Source organism: Danio rerio, chromosome 4 (genome assembly GCF_052040795.2).
Source record: "Danio rerio strain M-AB ecotype USA chromosome 4, GRCz13ab, whole genome shotgun sequence".
NCBI lineage: Eukaryota > Metazoa > Chordata > Actinopteri > Cypriniformes > Danionidae > Danio > Danio rerio.
Window position 1 is genome coordinate 8,000,601 of NC_141024.2, and position 26,596 is coordinate 8,027,196.

Genomic DNA, 26,596 nt, shown 5'->3' on the forward strand with positions numbered 1-26,596 from the left:
GACTTGAGCCACTGAGTCTAGATGGTGATCAATGTGTCTGAATGAGGCTTTATCACTGTTTTCATCATAAACAAGGTTTGACATATGTTTCTTTGTAATTTGGCTCACAAAACAACTACTGCCTGATGTCAAGCCCTGTGGTTCAGTGGATGAGCCTCTGCCTGACATACAGGAGACATGGGTTCAAATCCCACTGTTGCTTACTTTACTTTCGGTTGATGGGATTCAATCAGACAGTGTGGCCCAAACAGCAGCTGACAGACTGAAAGCCATGATGGGCTAGTGGATGAACACAAGATTGCGGTGGACAAGGTAACGACAGAGGCCTGGGTACGAAACCCACCTCGATGTCTGGCTCACACCAACGCAAGGTAATTAGAGCCGGAACACACATAAAATTACTATGTTGTTTTTCTGATTATCTCAGCAGTAAAAAGTAGCGACAGTGCTTGGATTTGAACCCAGGTATGCTGTGACAGCTTCAGATGTTATGCTGTGTGCTCTGACCCCTACACCATCACCACACACATAAACCCACATTTCTTTCTCCAATGGGAGGATAACCACATTCTACACATTTTGAAAAAAAAAATTAAATAAACACAAATAATTAATATCAAATGTAAATTATTTTAAATAAATGTACACTGCATCATATGCGAATATATTATTATATTTCACTATTCAAAATGTGGAAAACATGCTTATTTTTCAATCAGACACATGAACATGTTTCAAATTATCTTACAGCTGCTTGTGGGGCTTTAAATGTCACTAAACACAATTAGACACTGGAAAATATCATCATTTACATCTAAAGTCTCCTCATACTGTACTGATGACTCTACACCAAATCTGGCCAATCACATGCTCTCCACAGAAAGTCCCTCCCCCAACAAACACGCGACAGAGCAGCAGCACAACAAACACACTTTCTGGACTCTCTACTGGAAATATGAGCTCATAAATACCTTTCCTGGAGCTGTGAATCCGCCTGGATGTGGAGGAGCGTGTGGAGGAGCGTCAGCTGTTGAGCGCAGCTCAAAGATCTGCAGCAGAAACACAACAGACACACGTGTGTATCTTCACTGCTGCAGAGGAGAGAGAGAGAGAGCAATGACTGAACACAAACACTACAACAACATCACTACAAACTAAACCAACGAAGCAAAGTCCCTTACAGGTGAGTCGCGTTACTCTCCATTTCTGCACTTGGTGTGGCTTTTCTTCACTGTCGGGCTGTAATATCTGCTGTTGACTGACATTATGAGTCTGTCACTGAGCTGTCATCTGCTACTGGAGCTCAACTTGACGCCAGTAAAACGGTGTACCTGTGCTGATCTGGTGTCGCTGTTGTCAAAGGTGTTCAGACTAAAAGAGCAGCTCGCTGAATAAATAAATACTATTTAAATCAGGATCGGCAGAGAGGCAGGAATTAAACTCAGATCATCGTGAGCACAGTTTTGCTACATGTCTGTCTGTTTAACTAATTTTTAATGTTTAAAGCATATACTCAAACATCTAATCATTCATAAGTGATTAATTTTCTCACTTTATTTAGAGTTTCAGGGCATATTTTTGATTGACAGTGTAGAAATATCAAATAATTATCATTAAAATACGAAACAATTTTCAAAAAACTATTGATTTCAGGCTCAACATAAAAAATATTGTTGAATAAAATGTAAAACATAAACAAACTGATCAGTGAATGTCCGCTTGAACTGAGAAAATGTGACTTTAAACAGAGAGCAGCTGAAGCTGTATTGATTTGTTTTACTGTCTTTACTGCAGATGAAGTTGGTATGTGCTTGTCAAATAAACATTTCAGACGTTTCTATGGATGCTGCACAATTTTTATGTCAAATTTAAGAATTTGAGTCCTGAAGAATAAATAAATCAGTGGAGATGTCCAATAGCAGAGTTTCACTGTGTTTGTTTACAGTCTACTGTGGACATCAGCTGATTTACAAACACATTCATATTATCCACATTCAGTGCACTGGGGTCCGTTCTTCGTACGTGGATAACTCAATTAGCTGGATTTGGATGTTGACGATTTGACACGATCCAGGATCGTTTAGTTCTTCAAAGCTGATCCGAGAGTTGTTGTCATAGCAACAGTTCTGCTAGGTCAAACCTGATCGGGAGCAGGTTCAATTCATATAAACAGGATTAGATCGGCTCAGGTCAAGCAAAGATAATACAGAAAGTATGTTCTGAATTCTGATATTATCTTACAGTAGTAGTTATATACACTTGGGAAAATGGTACATATTTTTTAACTATATATATATATATATATATATATATATATAAAGTTATAATCATTAATAAAATAAAGTTATACATATTAATAAAACGTATGCAATCTGCACCCTCGAAATTAAAGTACAAAGACTGCCACCTGGTGGTGCACAGAGAAAACTTATTGATATGAACGTTTTAGATCGCTTTAGTACAAATTGTGTATGATAGAAATGCAGAATATGTGACTTTTTTTTAAAGCAATAATACATTTATGCAGTCATAAACATGTTTTGATAGTTAATAGTGATTTGATGCTTCACAAAAGTTGCAGACGCCTTTACCAATATCAAAATGCTTTTGTAAAAGACCAGTTATTCTTTACACCGATTAAAAAACGGCTACTATAATATAGACAATATTTTCTAAATGTAGAACTAAATACACTGATATGCACTGAAATACATGATGAATACACTTGACACATGAAAGTGTAAAGCCTGCAGCTCACAACAAATGTGGAAGGTTATTGCGTGTCATATTTGACAAACGGTTTACTGCTAATTTGATGTAATTTTGCTCACATGGATAATTGAATATTAATCAGATGATGTCATTACGCTGCTGTGCCGTCAGCCAATCGTTGAATTGCTGATCATGATTTCGAGGATCGATAGATCTGTACTTCACAACACACGCAGCGATCTCAGATCAGTTTATCCAGACATTCTAATCTGATTCGCGAACTTGTTTGAAGAACCAAATTAGCGAGAGATCAGTTATCGAGATGAAAAGATGCAGAATCTGCCAAATCATCTTAGATCATTTAAGCGAGGTACGAAGAACGGACCCCTGCTCAGTCCTCTGCCATTTTGATCTATATAAGAGTATTTTGTAGTCTGCTGAGTATAAGTGTGTACATACTACAAAATGCACATTTAAAAATAGTCAATCACTCGGCTATTACTGTAATCTTTCTGAAGTGAAAGAACTGCAAAACACTTTATTAAACACCAACAGTTGAAGCGGAGGTTGATATTAATTCTGCCTGTTTTATATCAGAGCTTCAAAATACAACAGAATAAATCTCTGCCGGTCTCTTTTGTTAAGTTTAATTATAATGCAGCCTAAATTTATCCATAACACAATAATGCAGGCCGCAAGTCAGATCACAGCTTACTCAAATTCATAAATATGGTTGATATGAACCTTCTGACTCTAGTCATATTTTATAGGAAATGAATGAGCATATTAAACTGTTTCTGGAGGTTTACCTAAACAAATCACAAACCTACTAAATATCAGAGAACAATTGAGCTTATTGAATCAATGCAGAATATGCAGCACCTCAGAATCATTCGATTTGCAAAGGTGTAATTCAGAAATATCTTTACACAAGCGTGAAACGTTTAACTTCATTATTTTATAACAGCAGCAGTGCAGTTCACAAACATCAGCACAAGAGTAATATATATTATAATATTTTAAACTCATAAGATTTGTTATGGTGTACTTCTGAGAAATCTCTAAACGAGGGCAATAAAATGTTGGTTGTCAGCAATAGAGGAGGAAAATACACAGAACGACAGCTGCGCCACAGGAAGGTGAAATCTCAGTGCTTTACATTTACTGTGCTAAAATTCAGAAAAAACATCAGCACAATCTTTCAAATCAATAAATCTGGAAATGTGTAATTCAGAAATGTCTCCACAGGAGGGCGACATGTTTACATTCATTCAATTACATTTACAGTGGTGTCATTCACCAAAATCACCACACGAGGGCAAATATTTAAAAGTCAATAGATTCGCCGTGGTGTAATTCAGAAATATCTCCACAGGAGGGAGAAACTTTGAAATTTAGTATTTTAGAATGGCAGCAGTGCAGTTCACAAAAATCACCACAAGAAGGTGCTGTTATAGCGAATATTTTAAATTCAGCAGATTTAGGATTTGCAAAGGTGTAATTCAAAATAATCTCCACAGGAGGGCGCAATATTTGATACATATGTAATATTTGTCTATTTGTCTATTGTTAGATCAGATATTCAGCGTGTGTAATAATGTGTTGATTTGTGTGTCGACTCTACAGGATCTGTGAAGTGTTGTGGACTGTAAGCCTGTTGAACAGAAGCAGAGACAAGTGGACAGACACTGACTGTACTGATGATGATCATCTGCTGCTGCACAGGTGATGTAGATCATGTGTGTGATTGGTTGTGTGTGTGTCTGTTCCACATGTCGGTTACCATCATTTGCTTTGTGGAGGGTCACTCCTCTACAAAGTAAATGATGGTAACCGAAGCGGGTGGGGAAGGGACGAAGGTCCAGAATTTTTATACAGTTCATTTTAAATTTTTTGCCAGGCTGTAAAGTATAACCCCTGCTGGACACGGCTCCGGAAGCTCCAGGGGGAGACCGAACTGGTATCCCCCCTTCTTCAGGCGCGCCTCACACTCACTCACCATTCACTCATATCGCAGAGTTCTGGCTGGCCTTGAACCAGCAACCCCTGAAGCCGTGGGGCAGCGCTCTTACCACAGAGCCACAGATCTCCATGTCTGAACACTTGCTGGAACTGATGTTGGACTGCTGACCTGTGTGTGAGCTGATTCAATAAAACAAGATATATGTCAGATCTGAACCCTTGTCTTTATGAGTCTCTTCCTCAGAGAACTTGTGTTTATTCACTCATCAACCATCATTAGTTTCACATCAGCGTCCATCATCTTGGTGAACATAATGAATTGTGTGGGACATTAGCCATGGTGAGGTTTGAACCCGGGTCTCCTAGATTAAAGCTCAATACTTTAAGACCTGAGCCACTGAATCTGGACAGTGAAGGAGAGGTCAGATTGGGGCTTTATCACTATTCTCATCATGACCAGGGTTTGACACATGTTTCTTTGTAATTTGGGCCACGAAAAACCTGCTGCCAAATGTCAAACTCTGTGGCTCAAAGGATGAGCGTTCGCCTGTTATTTAGAAGTGTGAAGGATCGAATATTATTTCTGCCAGATCGAGATACAAGTCAGATTTGAACTCTTGTCTTTATGAGTCTCTTCCTCAGAGAACTTGTGTTTATTCACTCATCATGGGTTTCGTTCCATCATCAGGGGCTCCTGGTCAGTATAATGAGGTCAAGATGGACATTAGCCATAGTGAGGTTTGAACCCGGGTCTCCTTGATTAAAGATCAATAGTTTATGACTTGAGCCACTGAGTCTAGATGGTGAACAATGTGTCTGAATGAGGCTTTATCACTGTTTTCATCATAAACAAGGTTTGACATATGTTTCTTTGTAATTTGGCTCACAAAACAACTACTGCCTGATGTCAAGCCCTGTGGTTCAGTGGATGAGCCTTTGCCTGCCATACAGGAGAAATGGGTTCAAATCCCACTATTGCTTACTTTACTTTCGGTTGCTGGGATTCAATCAGACAGTGTGGCCCAAACAGCAACTGACAGACTGAAAGCCATGATGGGCTAGTGGATGAACACATGGTTGCGGTAGACAAGGTAACGACAGAGGCCTGGATACGAAACCCACCTCGATGTCTGGCTCACACCACTACAAGTGCAAGGTAATTAGAGCGGGAACACACACATAGAATTACTTTGTTGTTTTTCTGATTATCTCAGCAGTAAAAAGCAGCAGTAGTGCTTGGATTTGAACCCAGGTGTGCTGTGACAGCTTCAGATGTCCTGCTGTGTGCTCTGACCACTACACCATCACCACACACATAGACCCACATTTCTTTCTCCAATGGGAGGATAACCACATTCTACACATTTAAAAAAAAACTAAATAAACACAAATAATTCATATCAAATGTAAATTATTTTAAATAAATGTAAACTGCATCATATGCAAATATATTTTTATTTCACTATTCAAAATGTGGAAAACATGCTTATTCTTCAATCAGACACATGAACATGTTTCAAATTATCTTACAGCTGCTTGTGGGGCTTTAAATGTCACTAAACACAATTAAACACTGGAAAATATCATCATTTACTTCTAAAGTCTCCTCATACTGTACTGATGACTCTACACCAAATCTGGCCAATCACATGCTCTCCACAGAAAGTCCCTCCCCCAACAAACACGCGACAGAGCAGCAGCACAACAAACACACTTTCTGGACTCTCTACTGGAAATATGAGCTCATAAATACCTTTCCTGGAGCTGTGAATCCGCCTGGATGTGGAGGAGCGTGTGGAGGAGCGTCAGCTGTTGAGCGCAGCTCAAAGATCTGCAGCAGAAACACAACAGACACACGTGTGTATCTTCACTGCTGCAGAGGAGAGAGAGAGAGAGAGAGCAATGACTGAACACAAACACTACAACAACATCACTACAAACTAAACCAACGAAGCAAAGTCCCTTACAGGTGAGTCTCGTTACTCTCCATTTCTGCACTTGGTGTGGCTTTTCTTCGCTGTCGGGCTGTAATATCTGCTGTTGACTGACATTATGAGTCTGTCACTGAGCTGTCATCTGCTGGAGCTCAACTTGACGCCAGTAAAACGGTGTACCTGTGCTGATCTGGTGTCGCTGTTGTCAAAGGTGTTCAGGCTAAAAGAGCAGCTCGCTGAATAAATAAATACTATTTAAATCAGGATCGGCAGAGAGGCAGGAACTAAACTCAGATCATCGTGAGCACAGTTTTGCTACATGTCTGTCTGTTTAACTAATTTTTAATGTTTAAAGCATATACTCAAACATCTAATCATTCATAAGTGATTAATTTTCTCACTTTATTTAGAGTTTCAGGGCATATTTTTGATTGACAGTGTAGAAATATCAAATAATTATCATTAAAATATGAAACAATTTTTAAAAAACTATTGATTTCAGGCTCAACATAAAAAATATTGTTGAATAAAATGTAAAACATAAACAAACTGATCAGTGAATGTCCGCTTGAACTGAGAAAATGTGACTTTAAACAGAGAGCAGCTGAAGCTGTATTGATTTGTTTTACTGTCTTTACTGCAGATGAAGTTGGTATGTGCTTGTCAAATAAACATTTCAGACGTTTCTATGGATGCTGCACAATTTTTATGTCAAATTTAAGAATTTGAGTCCTGAAGAATAAATAAATCAGTGGAGATGTCCAATAGCAGAGTTTCACTGTGTTTGTTTACAGTCTACTGTGGACATCAGCTGATTCACAAACACATTCATATTATCCACATTCAGTGCACTGCTCAGTCCTCTGCCATTTTGATCTATATAAGAGTATTTTGTAGTCTGCTGAGTATAAGTGTGTACATACTACAAAATGCACATTTAAAAATAGTCAATCACTCGGCTATTACTGTAATCTTTCTGAAGTGAAAGAACTGCAAAACACTTTATTAAACACCAACAGTTGAAGCAGAGGTTGATATTAATTCTGCCTGTTTTATATCAGAGCTTCAAAATACAACAGAATAAATCTCTGCCGGTCTCTTTTGTTAAGTTTAATTATAATGTAGCCTAAATTTATCCATAACACAATAATGCAGGCCGCAAGTCAGATCACAGCTTACTCAAATTCATAAATATGGTTGATATGAACCTTCTGACTCTAGTCATATTTTATAGGAAATGAATGAGCATATTAAACTGTTTCTGGAGGTTTACCTAAACAAATCACAAACCTACTAAATATCAGAGAACAATTGAACTTATTGAATCAATGCAGAATATGCAGCACCTCAGAATCATTCGATTTGCAAAGGTGTAATTCAGAAATATCTTTACACAAGCGTGAAACGTTTAACTTCATTATTTTATAACAGCAGCAGTGCAGTTTACAAACATCAGCACAAGAGTAATATATTTTATAATATTTTAAACTCATAAGATTTGTTATGGTGTACTTCTGAGAAATCTCTAAACGAGGGCAATAAAATGTTGGTTGTCAGCAATAGAGGAGGAAAATACACATAACGACAGCTGCGCCACAGGAAGGTGAAATCTCAGTGCTTTACATTTACTGTGCTAAAATTCAGAAAAAACATCAGCACAATCTTTCAAATCAATAAATCTGGAAATGTGTAATTCAGAAATATCTCCACAGGAGGGAGAAACTTTGCATTTGAGTATTTTAGAATGGCAGCTGTGCAGTTCACAAAAATCACCACAAGAAGGTGCTGTTATAGCGAATATTTTAAATTCAGCAGATTTAAGATTTGCAAAGGTGTAATTCAAAATAATCTCCACAGGAGGGCGCAATATTTGATACACATGTAATATTTGTCTATTTGTCTATTGTTAGATCAGATATTCAGCGTGTGTAATAATGTGTTGATTTGTGTGTCGACTCTACAGGATCAGTGAAGTGTTGTGGACTGTAAGCCTGTTGAACAGAAGCAGAGACGAGTGGACAGACACTGACTGTACTGATGATGATCATCTGCTGCTGCACAGGTGATGTACATCATGTGTGTGATTGGTTGTGTGTGTGTCTGTTCCACATGTCGGTTACCATCATTTGCTTTGTGGAGGGTCACTCCTCTACAAAGTAAATGATGGTAACCGAAACGGGTGGGGAAGGGACGAAGGTCCAGAATTTTTATACAGTTCATTTTAAATTTTTTGCCAGGCTATAAAGTATAACCCCTGCTGGACACGGCTCCGGAAGCTCCAGGGGGAGACCGAACTGGTATCCCCCCTTCTTCAGGCGCGCCTCACACTCACTCACCATTCACTCATATCGCAGAGTTCTGGCTGGCCTTGAACCAGCAACCCCTGAAGCCGTGGGGCAGCGCTTTTACCACAGAGCCACAGATCTCCATGTCTGAACACTTGCTGGAACTGATGTTGGACTGCTGACCTGTGTGTGAGCTGATTCAATAAAACAAGATATATGTCAGATCTGAACCCTTGTCTTTATGAGTCTCTTCCTCAGAGAACTTGTGTTTATTCACTCATCAACCATCATTAGTTTCACATCAGCGTCCATCATCTTGGTGAACATAATGAACTCAGTGGGACATTAGTCATGGTTAGGTTTGAACCCGGGTCTCCTAGATTAACGCTCGATACTTTAAGACCTGAGCCACTGAGTCTGGACAGTGAAAGAGGTGTCAGATAGGGGCTTTATCACTATTCTCATCACGACCAAGGTATGCCACATGATTCTTTGTAATTTGGGCCACGAAAAACCTTTTGCCAAATGTCAAACCCTGTGGCTCAAAGGATGAGCGTTCGCCTTCTATTTAGAAGTGTGAAGGATCGTATCTCATTTCTGCCAGATCGAGATACAAGTCAGATTTGAACTCTTGTCTTTATGAGTCTCTTCCTCAGAGAACTTGTGTTTATTCACTCATCATGGGTTCGTTCCATCATCAGGGGCTCCTGGTCAGTATAATGAGATCAAGATGGACATTAGCCATAGTGAGGTTTGAACCCGGGTCTCCTTGATTAAAGATCAATAGTTTATGACTTGAGCCACTGAGTCTAGATGGTGAACAATGTTTCTGAATGAGGCTTTATCACTGTTTTCATCATGACCAAAGTTTGACAAAGTTCTTTGCAATTTGGCTCACAAAACAACCATTGCAAAATGTCAAGCCCCATGGCTCAGCGGATGAGCCTTAGACTGGCATACAGGAGACATGGGTTCGAACCCAACTATTGCTTACTTTACTGTCACTTGCTGGGATTCAGTCAAACAAAGAAGCCCAAGGAGCATGAAAGCCATGATGGGCTAGTGGATGAACATATGGTTGCGGTGGACAAGGTTACGGCAGAGGCCTGGGTACGAAACCCACCTCGATGTGTGGCTCACACCAACGAAGGTACAAATAGCAAGGTAATTAGGAGGTGGGGGAACACAAACATAACAATACTTTGTTTTTTTTCTAATTATCTCAGCAGTAAAAAGCAGCAGCAGCTCTTGGATTTGAACCCAGGTGTGCTGTGACAGCTTCAGATGTCATGATGTGTGCTCTGACCACTACACCATCACCACACACATAAACCCACATTTCTTTCTCCAATGGGAGGATAACCACATTCTACACATTTAAAAAAAAAAAAACTAAATAAACACAAATAATTCATATCAAATGTAAATTATTTTAAATAAATGTAAACTGCATCATATGCGAATACATTATTATATTTCACTATTCAAAATGTGAAAAACAAGCTTATTCTTCAATCAGACACATGAACATGTTTCAAATTATCTTACAGCTGCTTGTGGGGCTTTAAATGTCACTAAACACAATTAAACACTGGAAAATATCATCATTTACTTCTAAAGTCTCCTCATACTGTACTGATGACTCTACACCAAATCTGGCCAATCACATGCTCTCCACAGAAAGTCCCTCCCCCAACAAACACGCGACAGAGCAGCAGCACAACAAACACACTTTCTGGACTCTCTACTGGAAATATGAGCTCATAAATACCTTTCCTGGAGCTGTGAATCCGCCTGGATGTGGAGGAGCGTGTGGAGGAGCGTCAGCTGTTGAGCGCAGCTCAAAGATCTGCAGCAGAAACACAACAGACACACGTGTGTATCTTCACTGCTGCAGAGGAGAGAGAGAGAGAGAGAGCAATGACTGAACACAAACACTACAACAACATCACTACAAACTAAACCAACGAAGCAAAGTCCCTTACAGGTGAGTCTCGTTACTCTCCATTTCTGCACTTGGTGTGGCTTTTCTTCGCTGTCGGGCTGTAATATCTGCTGTTGACTGACATTATGAGTCTGTCACTGAGCTGTCATCTGCTGGAGCTCAACTTGACGCCAGTAAAACGGTGTACCTGTGCTGATCTGGTGTCGCTGTTGTCAAAGGTGTTCAGGCTAAAAGAGCAGCTCGCTGAATAAATAAATACTATTTAAATCAGGATCGGCAGAGAGGCAGGAACTAAACTCAGATCATCGTGAGCACAGTTTTGCTACATGTCTGTCTGTTTAACTAATTTTTAATGTTTAAAGCATATACTCAAACATCTAATCATTCATAAGTGATTAATTTTCTCACTTTATTTAGAGTTTCAGGGCATATTTTTGATTGACAGTGTAGAAATATCAAATAATTATCATTAAAATATGAAACAATTTTTAAAAAACTATTGATTTCAGGCTCAACATAAAAAATATTGTTGAATAAAATGTAAAACATAAACAAACTGATCAGTGAATGTCCGCTTGAACTGAGAAAATGTGACTTTAAACAGAGAGCAGCTGAAGCTGTATTGATTTGTTTTACTGTCTTTACTGCAGATGAAGTTGGTATGTGCTTGTCAAATAAACATTTCAGACGTTTCTATGGATGCTGCACAATTTTTATGTCAAATTTAAGAATTTGAGTCCTGAAGAATAAATAAATCAGTGGAGATGTCCAATAGCAGAGTTTCACTGTGTTTGTTTACAGTCTACTGTGGACATCAGCTGATTCACAAACACATTCATATTATCCACATTCAGTGCACTGCTCAGTCCTCTGCCATTTTGATCTATATAAGAGTATTTTGTAGTCTGCTGAGTATAAGTGTGTACATACTACAAAATGCACATTTAAAAATAGTCAATTACTGTAATCTTTCTGAAGTGAAAGAACTGCAAAACACTTTATTAAACACCAACAGTTGAAGCAGAGGTTGATATTAATTCTGCCTGTTTTATATCAGAGCTTCAAAATACAACAGAATAAATCTCTGCCGGTCTCTTTTGTTAAGTTTAATTATAATGTAGCCTAAATTTATCCATAACACAATAATGCAGGCCGCAAGTCAGATCACAGCTTACTCAAATTCATAAATATGGTTGATATGAACCTTCTGACTCTAGTCATATTTTATAGGAAATGAATGAGCATATTAAACTGTTTCTGGAGGTTTACCTAAACAAATCACAAACCTACTAAATATCAGAGAACAATTGAACTTATTGAATCAATGCAGAATATGCAGCACCTCAGAATCATTCGATTTGCAAAGGTGTAATTCAGAAATATCTTTACACAAGCGTGAAACGTTTAACTTCATTATTTTATAACAGCAGCAGTGCAGTTTACAAACATCAGCACAAGAGTAATATATTTTATAATATTTTAAACTCATAAGATTTGTTATGGTGTACTTCTGAGAAATCTCTAAACGAGGGCAATAAAATGTTGGTTGTCAGCAATAGAGGAGGAAAATACTCATAACGACAGCTGCGCCACAGGAAGGTGAAATCTCAGTGCTTTACATTTACTGTGCTAAAATTCAGAAAAAACATCAGCACAATCTTTCAAATCAATAAATCTGGAAATGTGTAATTCAGAAATATCTCCACAGGAGGGAGAAACTTTGCATTTGAGTATTTTAGAATGGCAGCTGTGCAGTTCACAAAAATCACCACAAGAAGGTGCTGTTATAGCGAATATTTTAAATTCAGCAGATTTAAGATTTGCAAAGGTGTAATTCAAAATAATCTCCACAGGAGGGCGCAATATTTGATACACATGTAATATTTGTCTATTTGTCTATTGTTAGATCAGATATTCAGCGTGTGTAATAATGTGTTGATTTGTGTGTCGACTCTACAGGATCAGTGAAGTGTTGTGGACTGTAAGCCTGTTGAACAAAAGCAGAGACGAGTGGACAGACACTGACTGTACTGATGATGATCATCTGCTGCTGCACAGGTGATGTACATCATGTGTGTGATTGGTTGTGTGTGTGTCTGTTCCACATGTCGGTTACCATCATTTGCTTTGTGGAGGGTCACTCCTCTACAAAGTAAATGATGGTAACCGAAACGGGTGGGGAAGGGACGAAGGTCCAGAATTTTTATACAGTTCATTTTAAATTTTTTGCCAGGCTATAAAGTATAACCCCTGCTGGACACGGCTCCGGAAGCTCCAGGGGGAGACCGAACTGGTATCCCCCCTTCTTCAGGCGCGCCTCACACTCACTCACCATTCACTCATATCGCAGAGTTCTGGCTGGCCTTGAACCAGCAACCCCTGAAGCCGTGGGGCAGCGCTCTTACCACAGAGCCACAGATCTCCATGTCTGAACACTTGCTGGAACTGATGTTGGACTGCTGACCTGTGTGTGAGCTGATTCAATAAAACAAGATATATGTCAGATCTGAACCCTTGTCTTTATGAGTCTCTTCCTCAGAGAACTTGTGTTTATTCACTCATCAACCATCATTAGTTTCACATCAGCGTCCATCATCTTGGTGAACATAATGAACTCAGTGGGACATTAGTCATGGTTAGGTTTGAACCCGGGTCTCCTAGATTAACGCTCGATACTTTAAGACCTGAGCCACTGAGTCTGGACAGTGAAAGAGGTGTCAGATTGGGGCTTTATCACTATTCTCATCACGACCAAGGTATGCCACATGATTCTTTGTAATTTGGGCCACGAAAAACCTTTTGCCAAATGTCAAACCCTGTGGCTCAAAGGATGAGCGTTCGCCTTCTATTTAGAAGTGTGAAGGATCGTATCTCATTTCTGCCAGATCGAGATACAGGTCAGATTTGAACTCTTGTCTTTATGAGTCTCTTCCTCAGAGAACTTGTGTTTATTCACTCATCATGGGTTTCGTTCCATCATCAGGGGCTCCTGGTCAGTATAATGAGATCAAGATGGACATTAGCCATAGTGAGGTTTGAACCCGGGTCTCCTTGATTAAAGATCAATAGTTTATGACTTGAGCCACTGAGTCTAGATGGTGAACAATGTTTCTGAATGAGGCTTTATCACTGTTTTCATCATGACCAAAGTTTGACAAAGTTCTTTGCAATTTGGCTCACAAAACAACCATTGCAAAATGTCAAGCCCCATGGCTCAGCGGATGAGCCTTAGACTGGCATACAGGAGACATGGGTTCGAACCCAACTATTGCTTACTTTACTGTCACTTGCTGGGATTCAGTCAAACAAAGAAGCCCAAGGAGCATGAAAGCCATGATGGGCTAGTGGATGAACATATGGTTGCGGTGGACAAGGTTACGGCAGAGGCCTGGGTACGAAACCCACCTCGATGTGTGGCTCACACCAACGAAGGTACAAATAGCAAGGTAATTAGGAGGTGGGGGAACACAAACATAACAATACTTTGTTTTTTTTCTAATTATCTCAGCAGTAAAAAGCAGCAGCAGCTCTTGGATTTGAACCCAGGTATGCTGTGACAGCTTCAGATGTCATGATGTGTGCTCTGACCACTACACCATCACCACACACATAAACCCACATTTCTTTCTCCAATGGGAGGATAACCACATTCTACACATTTAAAAAAAAAAAAAACTAAATAAACACAAATAATTCATATCAAATGTAAATTATTTTAAATAAATGTAAACTGCATCATATGCGAATATATTATTATATTTCACTATTCAAAATGTGGAAAACATGCTTATTCTTCAATCAGACACATGAACATGTTTCAAATTATCTTACAGCTGCTTGTGGGGCTTTAAATGTCACTAAACACAATTAAACACTGGAAAATATCATCATTTACTTCTAAAGTCTCCTCATACTGTACTGATGACTCTACACCAAATCTGGCCAATCACATGCTCTCCACAGAAAGTCCCTCCCCCAACAAACACGCGACAGAGCAGCAGCACAACAAACACACTTTCTGGACTCTCTACTGGAAATATGAGCTCATAAATACCTTTCCTGGAGCTGTGAATCCGCCTGGATGTGGAGGAGCGTGTGGAGGAGCGTCAGCTGTTGAGCGCAGCTCAAAGATCTGCAGCAGAAACACAACAGACACACGTGTGTATCTTCACTGCTGCAGAGGAGAGAGAGAGAGAGAGCAATGACTGAACACAAACACTACAACAACATCACTACAAACTAAACCAACGAAGCAAAGTCCCTTACAGGTGAGTCGCGTTACTCTCCATTTCTGCACTTGGTGTGGCTTTTCTTCGCTGTCGGGCTGTAATATCTGCTGTTGACTGACATTATGAGTCTGTCACTGAGCTGTCATCTGCTACTGGAGCTCAACTTGACGCCAGTAAAACGGTGTACCTGTGCTGATCTGGTGTCGCTGTTGTCAAAGGTGTTCAGGCTAAAAGAGCAGCTCGCTGATTCCACCTAGTGGAGCGGATGGGATCTGCACTTTAACGCAGAAAAATCCAAGTCTGCATGCAGATACTATTGGAGAAAGACTGACCAAATCTGCCTCTTGCAGAGTTTACAATTTTTTTTTCATCCACTCATTGCGTTTTCATTCAGCAACAGAAATACTTATAATATAAAACTTAATGAACGACTTAATACAATATAGGATTAAAAATAAAGCAGCCAGTCATCTTTATAAGGCATTTAGTAAAGGAAATGTGTTCGTATTTTTGTTGGTAAAAATTATCATTTGTGTCTGCTAAATTAGTTGTGTGCTGAATTGTACACCTGTCACACTCTAAAACTTAATATTAATTTGGTTAAGAGCTTATTAGAAAATAAATAAACTGAATTTGTATATTAAATAGAGCATGAACTCATACATTGTGAATACACTTTAATGTGTGATGAGAACTTTTTAAATGTTTTTAATAATGTGTGTGGTGATGGAAATGACATTTCAACAGTTTATTGTGAAAAATAATGAAAAATAGCTTCACCGATTAACTTTGAATTGATACAAGCCTTTCATATATACAAAACACTCTTATTTACCCTCATTTTGTTTTGGTTTTACATTTTTAAGTAGGTTTTATTGTTAGTTTGACAAAGAAAGAGGAATTTGAACAAAATTATATATATGTTTGGATATTTGATCAAAGGACATAAAAGTGCTCGTAGTTGAAGAATTACCCAGATCCTGAAAATAGAGATTTGACAGACACAGACGCTTCAGCTGAACACATCACTACATTAGGTCATGTTTAACTTCAGTCACTGATCAAAATCATGTCAAAGATTAAAAACTGATTCAAATAATCATAATAATAAAGTCAACAAGAACAGATTTTGATCCTTCCTGAAACAGATGAAGACAGAAAACGACTCGCTTCAACAGGAAGCAGAACTGTGCTCACGATGACCTCAGTTTAACTCAAGCCTCTCTGTCATTTGAAGATCCCCATAAAAACTGTGATATTTAGCATTTGATGATAAGTCTCTATTTAATAATAATTACTTTTTTAGTTTAGACCTCTAGACTTTCTGCTTCCTTTTACACATTAAAATGTTTCTGGTTGTCAGCATCAGTGGAGGAAAATACACAGAACTACAGCTGCGCCACAGGAAGGTGAAATCTCAGTGCTTTACATTTGCTGTGCTGAAGTTCAGGAAAAACATCAGCACAATCTTTCAAATCAACTGAACTGCAAAGGTGTAATTCAGAAATATCTCCACAGGAGGGCGACATGTTTAAATTCATACTATTAGATTTGCAGTGGTGTCATTCACCAAAATCACCACAGGAGGGCGAACATTTTAAATTCATCAAGTTCGCAGTGGTGTAATTCAGAAATATCTCCACAGGAGGGAGAAACGTTCATTATTTTAGAGCGGCAGCAGTGCAGTCCACAAAAATCCCCACAAGAGGGCGAATATTTTAAATTCAGCTAACTACATCAAATTTACTTTATTGTGCCCTCCTGTGGTAATTTTTGTAAACTACATCACAAATTGACATTAAGACGCCATTCTGTGGTGGTTTTTGTAAACTACATCACTACAAATTGATTAATTGGCCCTCTTGTGGTGATTTTTGTAAACTACGTCACTAATTGACATTAATGCGCCCTCCTGTGGTGATTTTTGTAAACTACATCACTACAAATTGACATTAAAGCGCCCTCCTGTGGTGATTTTTGTAAACTACATCACTACAAATTGACATTAAAGCGCCCTCCTGTGGTGATTTTTGTAAACTACATCACTACAAATTGACATTAATGCACCCTCCTGTGGTGATTTTTGTAAACTACATAACAAATTGACGTTAATGCGCCCTCCTGTGGTGATTTTTGTAAACTACATCACAAATTGACATTAATGCACCCTCCTGTGGTGATTTTTGTAAACTACATAACAAATTGACGTTATTGCGCCCTCCTGTGGTGATTTTTGTAAACTACATCACAAATTGACGTTAATGCGCCCTCCTGTGGTGATTTTTGTAAACTACATCACAGATTGACGTTAATGCGCCCTCCTGTGGTGATTTTTGTAAACTACATCATAAATTGACGTTATTGCGCCCTCCTGTGGTGATTTTTCATGAACTACATTGTTAAAATGAACATTGTTTCACCCTCCTCTAGTAAATCGTGAACTACACTGACTTTATTGATCTTTAATTTAACGTGATGAATTTTGTGAACTACATCTCAAAAAAAAAGATTTAATCAATCCTTAATGCATCACATCGTCCTCTGGTGCTTTTTGTAAACTACACCACTACAAATTGACTTGAACTGACTCACTATGTCTGTCTAGTAGCGCTTCTGCTTGAGTAACTTGATTAAACATGTCAGTTACTCAAAAAAAGTGACCCTTAGCCAGTCATTAAAGATCTTTATTAACTCTTTACATGTCAAACTCAAAATGTTAGCACATGCAAATTAAATAACTTATTCAAGCAAATACCTTTCTGATGAGAAAACACAGAGCACAGACCTGCATGGGTTACTGCAGTCCTGAAGACATTGATTGGCTTCAGGTGTTTTCGATCAGGTTGTAGTTAAACTCAGGAAAGTGGAGCAGGAGCAGGATTAGACACGCCCCCTCATTTTGAATCTCTTTCCTCACTCTGCTTTTCCATTTATTGTGTTTCTACACATATCTGCATATCGTTCTGTGGGTGAGTGGGTAGATTATTGTGTCTTGGTACAGGAAAGTGTGAGTTTGAATCTCACGATTGCTTAAGTTCATAGTGGATTTTGATAAATGATTTATTCAGTTCAAAGTAAAAACAATCAATTTAATCTGAAAGCCTAAAAGACGATTTAAAGCACATATGATTCATGTCATGGTCTGTGGCTAAGTGGATAGTTGCTAGTACATTGGTTGTGAGCTGTCTGGGTTCAAATCCCAAATTCACCAAAGTGTTTATTTGCTTGTTTCTCACAATTTCAGATTAGTTGTGATAATTTATCACACAGTAAAAAAAAAAACACACACACATATAAAAGACTCAGTGGCGCTTGCGATAAAAGCTCTTTACTGAAAACATGACCTCCAGGGTTCAAACCTTACTATTGCATGTTTTAAACAATACCTCTATGCAATTATACACATAAAAACCCAGAAGACCATCACAAAACACAGCTTCTGTGGTGCAGCGTCTAAATACTTGACTATCAAGTAAGTGAAGCAAGGTTCAAACCCTGCACATGTATACTTTTTCCCTCCATTAACACAACTCTCAAATATACCACAACCAAAACATTTGTTAATCATCACACTCAGTGGCTCAGCAGATACAGCACTCAGCTTTCATCTTGGAGACTGGGGTTCAAATCCCATTCTTGCTTATGTTCATTTGCTGTCCATAAACCCAACAATACGCGCCAAATGACAGATGTCAGCATGAAAGCCATGATGGCACTAATGGCTAAACACATGTTGGTTGCGGACAAGGTTACGGTACGCTCTGGGTTCGAAACCCACTAAAGACAGAAAATTGGGGCCACAGCAAATTACCTGGGGCGGTAATACAAAGAAGAGGCAGAAGCAAACTGGGGCGGTAATACAAAGAAGAGGTGGAGAGCTGAAGCGGTAATACAGAACGGTTACACAATAGTACAAATCACGGACCAGAGATGATGAAAGTTGGGCTGAGCATGTATCTGAGGCAGTACGGCAGGTGAAGGCTGAACTGACAGATGAGAAGGTGGGGTCAGGATAAGAGAGGAGGTGGAGACTGAAGGTGGGCCAGAAAGAGAGAAGGTGGAGTAAAAATAAGAATAATAAAAATAATTTATTTATTTTTTATTTATTTATTTATTTTTAATTAAATAAATTCTAATAAACTTTAAAAACAATTAAGATCCTCATTTTTCTTAAGAGCAGTAGCATGCATTGGGTTCGAAGCCAGCCGTTGTGTGATGCGTTTAGGTCTCATGCTGAATGCTCTGACCACTAGGCCATCTCCACTTTCAGTTATTTTGAAGTGGACAGAATTACTCATATTTCACACAAAAAAAAAAACTAAATTAATTGAAAAAAAATATTATTAAATTATTAGCGTATATAAAAAACAGACTTAAACGTGCACTAAAATATGTTTAAAATCAGAATAAAACATTATTTTTCACTTTATAATAAAAAATCTGAATAAAATATTTTTTAATTTACATTTTTTAAAAAAAAGGAAACATTGAAAAACCTAAAAAATGCAAACAGATTTAGACACAAACACTGTATAATATGTATGCTTTGCATTATGAACACTATGAAATCCTCAATTGTATACAATAAATTAATTAAACTTCAACTGATTCTTAAACGTAAATATAAACAAATAGTGTCTTAAAATGACATTTTGGCTGGTTTTAATTTAATGCATTTATAGACTGAATAATTAGAAGTTGATCTAGGATATGATTTCTGGTCATTTTATATATTTTTTAATATTTAATATTAGTCGCAAAGAGATTACTCTGCAGAAAACATTATGAAAAATTACCTAATCAATGTCAAGTGCTGTGAGTTTAGGTCAAATTAAGCTTTTGCTAATTTTGAGTGAATACATTTACACACATTTAAAATGTTTTTACTTGTTACAATTAAATGCCTATTATGATTTCAGTATTAATGAATTAGAATTATTATTAATGAATTAGAAGTATTCTTAGCAATAATAAAATATTAATATTAGTCACAATGAGAAAAGCCTGCAGAACAGAAAACATTATGAATGCTTATCAAGTGCTGTGAGTTTGAGTCAAATGTGCATTGAAAAAAAGCAACATGCACAAAACATTTCTCTAAGTTTGTTATAAAAGTATAAATCTGTCCTCAAAAAAAGCATTTAAAAATAAAGTAAAATTAACTATTTGAAATCCAAGTAAAAATAGAAAAGCAATAATAAAAATCTTTTTAAAATTCCACAATAATATTTTGTATTATTATAAAATACAAATTATTATTATTATTATTGTTATTGTTATCATTATTATTATATACAAATTATTATTTTAATCAGTACTTTAGTTATTTTTGTAATTAATGAAAATGACTATATTCAATAGTTTATAGTAGTTATATTTTATATAAAAGTAGTTATATTGTCTATTTAGATTTACTAAATTGCTAAAATTCGATTAAACAACAACAACAATAATAATAGCACTTAGATGTGTTATTTAGATGCGTTTAGTCAACTAAAATTAGATCTAACTGTAACTTTTTCCATCAACAAATAAACGTTTAGGCCCCATTTAACCTAAATGTAAAATATTGTGTACTTCATACAGTTTCTGTTACATTATTTTACATCTACTATTAATATAAACTATTATTCAAGCACAAAAAAAACAACAACAAAATGATTAAGAAATGAGTGATGACTCATCTTGCACTACACCAGTTTTGTCCAATCAAATGCTTCCTAAACAAACCTCTCACCAAGGCAGGTCACAAGCGACAGAGCAGCAGCACAACAAACACACTTTCTAGACTCTCTACTGGAAATATAAACTCATAAATACCTTTCCTGGAGCTGTGAATCCGCCTGAAGTGTGGAGGACCGTCAGAAAAATTAAATATGTGCAGCAGAAACACACGTGTGTATCTTCACTGCTGCAGAGGAGAGAGAGAGAGAGAGCAATGACTGAACACAAACACTACAACAACATCACTACAAACTAAACCAACGAAGCAAAGTCCCTTACAGGTGAGTCGCGTTACTCTCCATTTCTGCACTTGGTGTGGCTTTTCTTCGCTGTCGGGTTGTAATATCTGCTGTTGACTGACATTATGAGTCTGTCACTGAGCTGTCATCTGCTGGAGCTCAACTTGACGCCAGTAAAACGGTGTACCTGTGTTGTTCTGGTGTCGCTGTTGTCAAAGGTGTTCAGGCTAAAGAGCAGCTCGCTGATGCCGCCTAGTGGAGCGGATTGAGAACTGCGTATAGATTACCTGGAGTGTTAGATCACATCACATCAGTGTACACATGCTGTAACATCATGTAGCAACAACAAAATAATCGATACTTTATGTAATATATGTAAGTTAAAGCTGCAGTTTGTAACTGTTTTTACTAAACTAAAATATAATAAATGAAGTGCCAAAGTCGCAATATTAGTGTTTGGTGAGACTGTTTTTATTTGTTTATTATTTCATTTTTTATTTCAACAAATACAATATCAGTACTTAACAAGTTCAAAATATCAAATTCAGCAGTCAGTAGTAAGGTTCAGTCGTTACACATTACTGTGGCTAAATAGACTGCATATTGACATTTTAGACAGAAAGGAGGAAAAGAAAAACAAAAGGGGCATTACAGCAAAATGTACAATATTTTATTAGAGACGTAGCTCTGTTTACAGTTAAAAAAAATTAATACATTATTAAAAATCAATAAATTTGCAAAGTTGGGGTTTAGGTTACTCCATTTGGATTGATGAATATAATAGTAAGAATAGTGTGATTTAGCTTCTGCACTTCAGTACATTTCTCCACCTCTAATTTATTAGAGTATTTTTATTCAGGTAAAAGTTAGTTCATATTTCAAAGAATTACATTTAAATGTTAACTCCTATACGTTTATGCATTTGAAGGTGCGGTAAAGTTAAATGTTGTAATGTTATTTTGAGAGAAGTCTGAATGCAGACCTGGTGCAGTGCAATCTGAGCTGCATCAAAAGCTTTTTAATGCGCTCACCTAAACCCCACCCCTCACAGTGACGTCACTAGCTGCATTAAGTGCATTGTGTCTGACATTGCATCTCTGAAATATGCAGCCTCAGCTTGTATCATCAAGGCAGAATCCAGATACTATTGATTATTTTTGAACTGGAACAACCATCAGCTGATAGACATGATAGACGTCTTTACATGATAGAGCTCGGTTTATGATCAAACTACTTCTTCTCAGTTAAAGTGTTGTGCAAATCACACTGAACATAAATCCTTTGAACTGAACTAATCTGACTGCAGCTCTTCTGGAGTGATCTGTATGCTGGTCGAGAGAGCTCAAACGATTTCTGCAAGTTAAGAAAACATGTGCAAATTGAGGAAAACATCTTCATCTATTTGACAAAACACATATTCTCACAAGACATGCAATATAGACTCACACATAAAGCACAGACAGGAATGTGTCAGGGGACCCCAAAATGTAATGCACCAGCTCTTTCCTGTTTAAAATCAGTGGCAGCATATGATCAAGATAGGAAAATTAATATGAGCTCAAAATGCATGTATTTACCATCAATCTGCTTTGAAATGTTGTTAACAGTTTAGAAATGAGTTAGTCAGCATGCAGAAAAATGATCCTGAAAATGTTGTTTTTTTGCTGTTTGTAGAGTATAAATGAATAAATGTTTGGGAAAAAAATGTTTATTGCATGCATTTTGTGTGAAAGCAATGAAAAATGATTGACCGTTTGCTCCCTGTAGACTTCTGTTAAGCTGTTTGAGTCAACAGTTTGGAAAACGTGGCTTCAGATCTCCACAATGCCTGTTAGAAGTTGATAAGAGCTAAACATTTACAATATGTTTAATTCTGATGTATAACACTGTTCAGCACAAATAAAAAGCCGTTAATAACTGGGAATAACTCAGTGTTATTAATAATATATTAAATAAAAATACAGATAAATGTGGTGCTTTGTGGAGTTGAAACTGTTAGAATAAAATAATCATCTCTAATATTCAAAAACCTTGACGTGCAAGCAGAATCAGTGTTGAAGTCTTCATTAAATAAATGACGCTTTAAAGTTACACTAAAAGAAGAGAGGATCTCGTATATTGATTTGTTTCAAATTCCTTTATCTTCACATTTTTCTTGCATCCTGAGGTGAAAAGGAAGGAAAATAAATGAGGAAAGTAACGGAGGAAGCAGAAATAAGAATTAAGAAGCACCAAGAGTCTCCAGTTAAGAGAAAATCACTGATTTCACAAGTCTGACTGAGAGTAAAGAGAACAGGACGTCCTCGGAGTCAAGATTATTATCATTAAGCATTTGTAATTTAGGTTTTATTTCAATACTTTCAATACAATACTTCAGTTTCAGTTCCTTTCATTAATGGTTTTATTAGTTTTAGTTTAGTTTTTATCTTGTGAACACGTCTCTGTTTAGTTTTTATGTTTACTTTCAGCTTTACTTTTAGTAATTCTAGTTCCAGAGCAAAGTTGAGTGTTTACACAGATTATATTTTACTCTTAGTAACACAAATAAAACAATTATTTAACAAACACCGAATCCAAAATTATTCAGACAAATTCTGCAGAGTTTATACTTCAACATCTGTATATTAAATATCACACTGTATATGTAGATAAACATGCCTAGTTTAAAAAAGGCATGTTTATAATCTTTATCTTGACAAAACACTAAAATCATGTTCACTACTGTCAGTTGTTTGTGAAATAAGTTTGAGGTAAAAGGTGAAGCATGTTGTAAGTCCAGTGTATGAATTGCTGTCTGTACTTGTGAGTTTGAACTGAACTTATACAGTTCATTTATTTCATTTCAGTCTGTCAAAACTATAGAACTTCTCTTGATCATGGTCCTGGATGCTTCAGGGGAAATGCTAATTCACCAAAAACTCCACAAGAGGGCGAAATGTTTCAGTTCATTACTTTAGATTTGCAATTGTGTAATTCACCAAAATCTCCACAGGAGGGTAAAACTTTGAATTTCATTATTTTAGAAAGGCAGCAGTGCAGTTCACAAATATCACCACAAGAGGGCGAATATTTTAATATCATCAAGTTCGCAGTGGTGTAATTCAGAAATATCTCCACAGGAGGGAGAAACCTTCATTATTTTAGAGCGGCAGCAGTGCAGTCCACAAAAATCCCCACAAGAGGGCGAATATTTTAAATTCAGTAGATTGTAGATTTGCAAAGGTGAAATTCAGAGAAATCTCCACAGGAGGGCGCAATATTTGATACATATGTAATATTTGTCTATTTGACTATTGTTAGATCAGATATTCAGTGTGTGTAATAATGTGTTGATTTGTGTGTCGACTCTACAGGATCAGTGAAGTGTTGTGGACTGTAAGCCTGTTAAACAGAAGCAGAGACGAGTGGACAGACACTGACTGTACTGATGATGATCATCTGCTGCTGCACAGGTGATGTACATCATGTGTGTGATTGGTTGTGTGTGTGTCTGTTCCACATGTCGGTTACCATCATTTGCTTTGTGGAGGGTCACTCCTCTACAAAGTAAATGATGGTAACCGAAACGGGTGGGGAAGGGACAAAGGTCCAGAATTTTTATACAGTTCATTTTAAATTTTTTGCCAGGCTGTAAAGTATAACCCCTGCTGGACACGGCTCCGGAAGCTCCAGGGGGAGACCGAACTGGTATCCCCCCTTCTTCAGGCGCGCCTCACACTCACTCACCATTCACTCATATCGCAGAGTTCTGGCTGGCCTTGAACCAGCAACCCCTGAAGCCGTGGGGCAGCGCTCTTACCACAGAGCCACAGATCTCCATGTCTGAACACTTGCTGGAACTGATGTTTGACTCTACCCGAGCTGTGATCTCACAATAAACTAGTTAAAGAAGGTAAACTCTCTTCATGCTGAAGTGGGATTGGAACCCATGCCCTGTTTTGTGGATGGAGATCTCAAACCAAGTGCTTCAACCACAGAGCTACAAATCTCACATCCAATCACCGGCGGAAGACATATTTCACTGCGTATCTGTGTGTGATAATAAAAATTAAATCTGTGGTCTATTGTGATGGGTTGAGATCTCATACCAAGTGCTCTTACCACAGAGCCATAGATCTTGTGTTTGAAAGTTTGCAGGAACTTTTATTTCACTCTATGTTACCTGTGATTTTATGATAAATAAGTGAAACTCTCCACATAGTGAGATTTGAACCCATGTTCTCTTTGATGGGTAGAGATATTATGCTCTGTGTCATTACCACAGAGCCACAGATGCTCTGTCTAAACTCATGCTGGAACTTATATATCACTGTTGACCTGTGTGTAAGCTGTCAATAAAACACAGGTCTAGAGGGATTTGAACCCTTTTGTCTTAACAAAGGCCTCTCACTCAGAGTACATGCATTTATCCACTCACCTATCAAGGATTTCACAACATTGTTGGGCATTTGAGTGATTTTGTTGCCTAGTAATTGCTTAGAGTCGTGATTTAAAGAACTTTGGGAAGTGCAGGATTCAAACCCAGACTCTACAACACCTAAACTCAAATGATTATCAAGCACACCATACAATCTGTTATAAACAGTGTTTTAAATTACATTTTAGGCTCTTTGGTCCTCAATTACTTAGTAAATAAACATTGTGGTGATTGTGGGATTCAAACTCAGACTTTCCAACAACAAGGAACTAACAACTATCCACTGAGCCACTGACGATGAATCAACTGCTCACTGCATTAAACCGTCTTATAGGATCAAATTAAATGTTTTTACTTTGAACTTGAATAGTTCACCAAAATCCACTTCATGTGTAAGCAATCATTAGATTCAAACCAACAGTTCGTCGGTTCAAGCCACAACCACCTATCCACTCAACCATAACCACTTGTGTCTTATGACACATTAAATGTTTAATCTCTAAAGAGATTCAAAATGAGGAGGCGTGTTTAATCCTGCTCCACTTTCCTGAGTTTAACTACAACCTGATTGAAAACACCTGAAGCCAATCAATGTCTTCAGGACTGCAGTAACATCCATGCAGATCTGTGCTCTTGTGCTCTGTGTTTTCTCATCAGAAAGGTATTTGCTTGAATAAGTTATTTAATTTGCATGTTAACATTTTGAGTTTGACGTGTAAAGAGTTAATAAAGATCTTTAATGACTGGCTAAGGGTCACTTTTTTGAGTAACTGACATGTTTAATCAAGATACTCAAGCAGAAGCGCTACTAGACACAGACAGTGAGGTTTTCTCATACAAATGACCACAGTTTCATGTCAATTTGTTGTTAACAAAAATCACCACAGGAGGGTGTGATGAATTAAGGATCAATAAAGAAAATGTTACTGATGTAGTTAAAAAAAAAAAAACTACAGGAGGGCGCGTTACATGAAGGACTAATAAAGTCAATGTAGTTCACAAAATTCACCACAGGAGGGCGCGTTAAATTAAGGATCAATAAAGTCAATGTAGTTCACAAAAGTCACCACAGGAGGGCGCTTTAAATTAAGGATCAATAAAGTCAATGTAGTTCACAAAAGTCACCACAGGAGGGCGCTTTAAGAATCA

At 37.5% G+C, this 26,596-nt stretch overlaps 6 long non-coding RNA genes across 12 annotated transcripts in view; 2 read left to right on the forward strand and 4 right to left on the reverse strand.

Moving 5' to 3' along the window:
- LOC147844623 (uncharacterized) overlaps window positions 1–1,338 on the reverse strand; it is an 8,575-nt gene extending 7,237 nt beyond the window's left edge. For both annotated transcript variants that reach the window (XR_015942221.1, XR_015482643.2), the window contains exons 1-2: window positions 1,182–1,338; window positions 972–1,091 (exon numbers count right to left, since the gene is read on the reverse strand). This is a non-coding gene — a long non-coding RNA (uncharacterized LOC147844623). The remainder of the gene's footprint in view (window positions 1–971; window positions 1,092–1,181) is intronic.
- Window positions 1–16,685, reverse strand: part of LOC141381592 (uncharacterized) — a 23,922-nt gene extending 7,237 nt beyond the window's left edge. Inside the window, exon 1 of the long non-coding RNA XR_015482732.2 lies at window positions 15,636–16,685. This is a non-coding gene — a long non-coding RNA (uncharacterized LOC141381592). The remainder of the gene's footprint in view (window positions 1–15,635) is intronic.
- On the reverse strand, window positions 3,211–11,033 carry LOC148679922 (uncharacterized). Of its 2 annotated transcripts, XR_015942226.1 has the most exons (5): window positions 10,879–11,033; window positions 10,665–10,784; window positions 9,018–9,087; window positions 6,642–6,844; window positions 4,608–6,547 (listed from the first exon to the last, which is right to left on the reverse strand). It is a non-coding gene; the product is annotated as an uncharacterized LOC148679922 (long non-coding RNA). The 2 variants fall into 2 exon arrangements; XR_015942225.1 differs by lacking the exons at window positions 9,018–9,087; window positions 10,665–10,784; window positions 10,879–11,033 and having other exon boundaries at window positions 3,211–4,854; window positions 6,428–6,547; window positions 6,642–6,796.
- On the forward strand, window positions 10,591–13,349 carry LOC148679923 (uncharacterized). Its single transcript, XR_015942240.1, has 3 exons — window positions 10,591–10,880; window positions 12,798–12,896; window positions 13,072–13,349. It is a non-coding gene; the product is annotated as an uncharacterized LOC148679923 (long non-coding RNA).
- On the reverse strand, window positions 11,797–21,221 carry LOC147844621 (uncharacterized). 3 transcript variants are annotated; one of them, XR_015942222.1, is made up of 5 exons: window positions 21,071–21,221; window positions 20,888–20,978; window positions 15,105–15,320; window positions 14,893–15,012; window positions 11,797–13,313 (listed from the first exon to the last, which is right to left on the reverse strand). It is a non-coding gene; the product is annotated as an uncharacterized LOC147844621 (long non-coding RNA). The 3 variants fall into 3 exon arrangements; XR_015942224.1 differs by lacking the exon at window positions 15,105–15,320; XR_015942223.1 differs by lacking the exons at window positions 11,797–13,313; window positions 15,105–15,320 and having other exon boundaries at window positions 14,334–15,012.
- LOC148679924 (uncharacterized) lies at window positions 14,819–26,195 on the forward strand. Of its 3 annotated transcripts, none has more exons than XR_015942234.1 (3): window positions 14,819–15,106; window positions 24,384–24,482; window positions 24,658–26,193. It is a non-coding gene; the product is annotated as an uncharacterized LOC148679924 (long non-coding RNA). The 3 variants fall into 3 exon arrangements; XR_015942233.1 differs by having other exon boundaries at window positions 15,009–16,747; window positions 24,183–24,482; window positions 24,658–24,911; XR_015942232.1 differs by lacking the exon at window positions 14,819–15,106 and adding an exon at window positions 20,785–21,072 and having other exon boundaries at window positions 24,658–26,195.
- The last annotated feature ends 401 nt before the right edge of the window (window positions 26,196–26,596 follow it).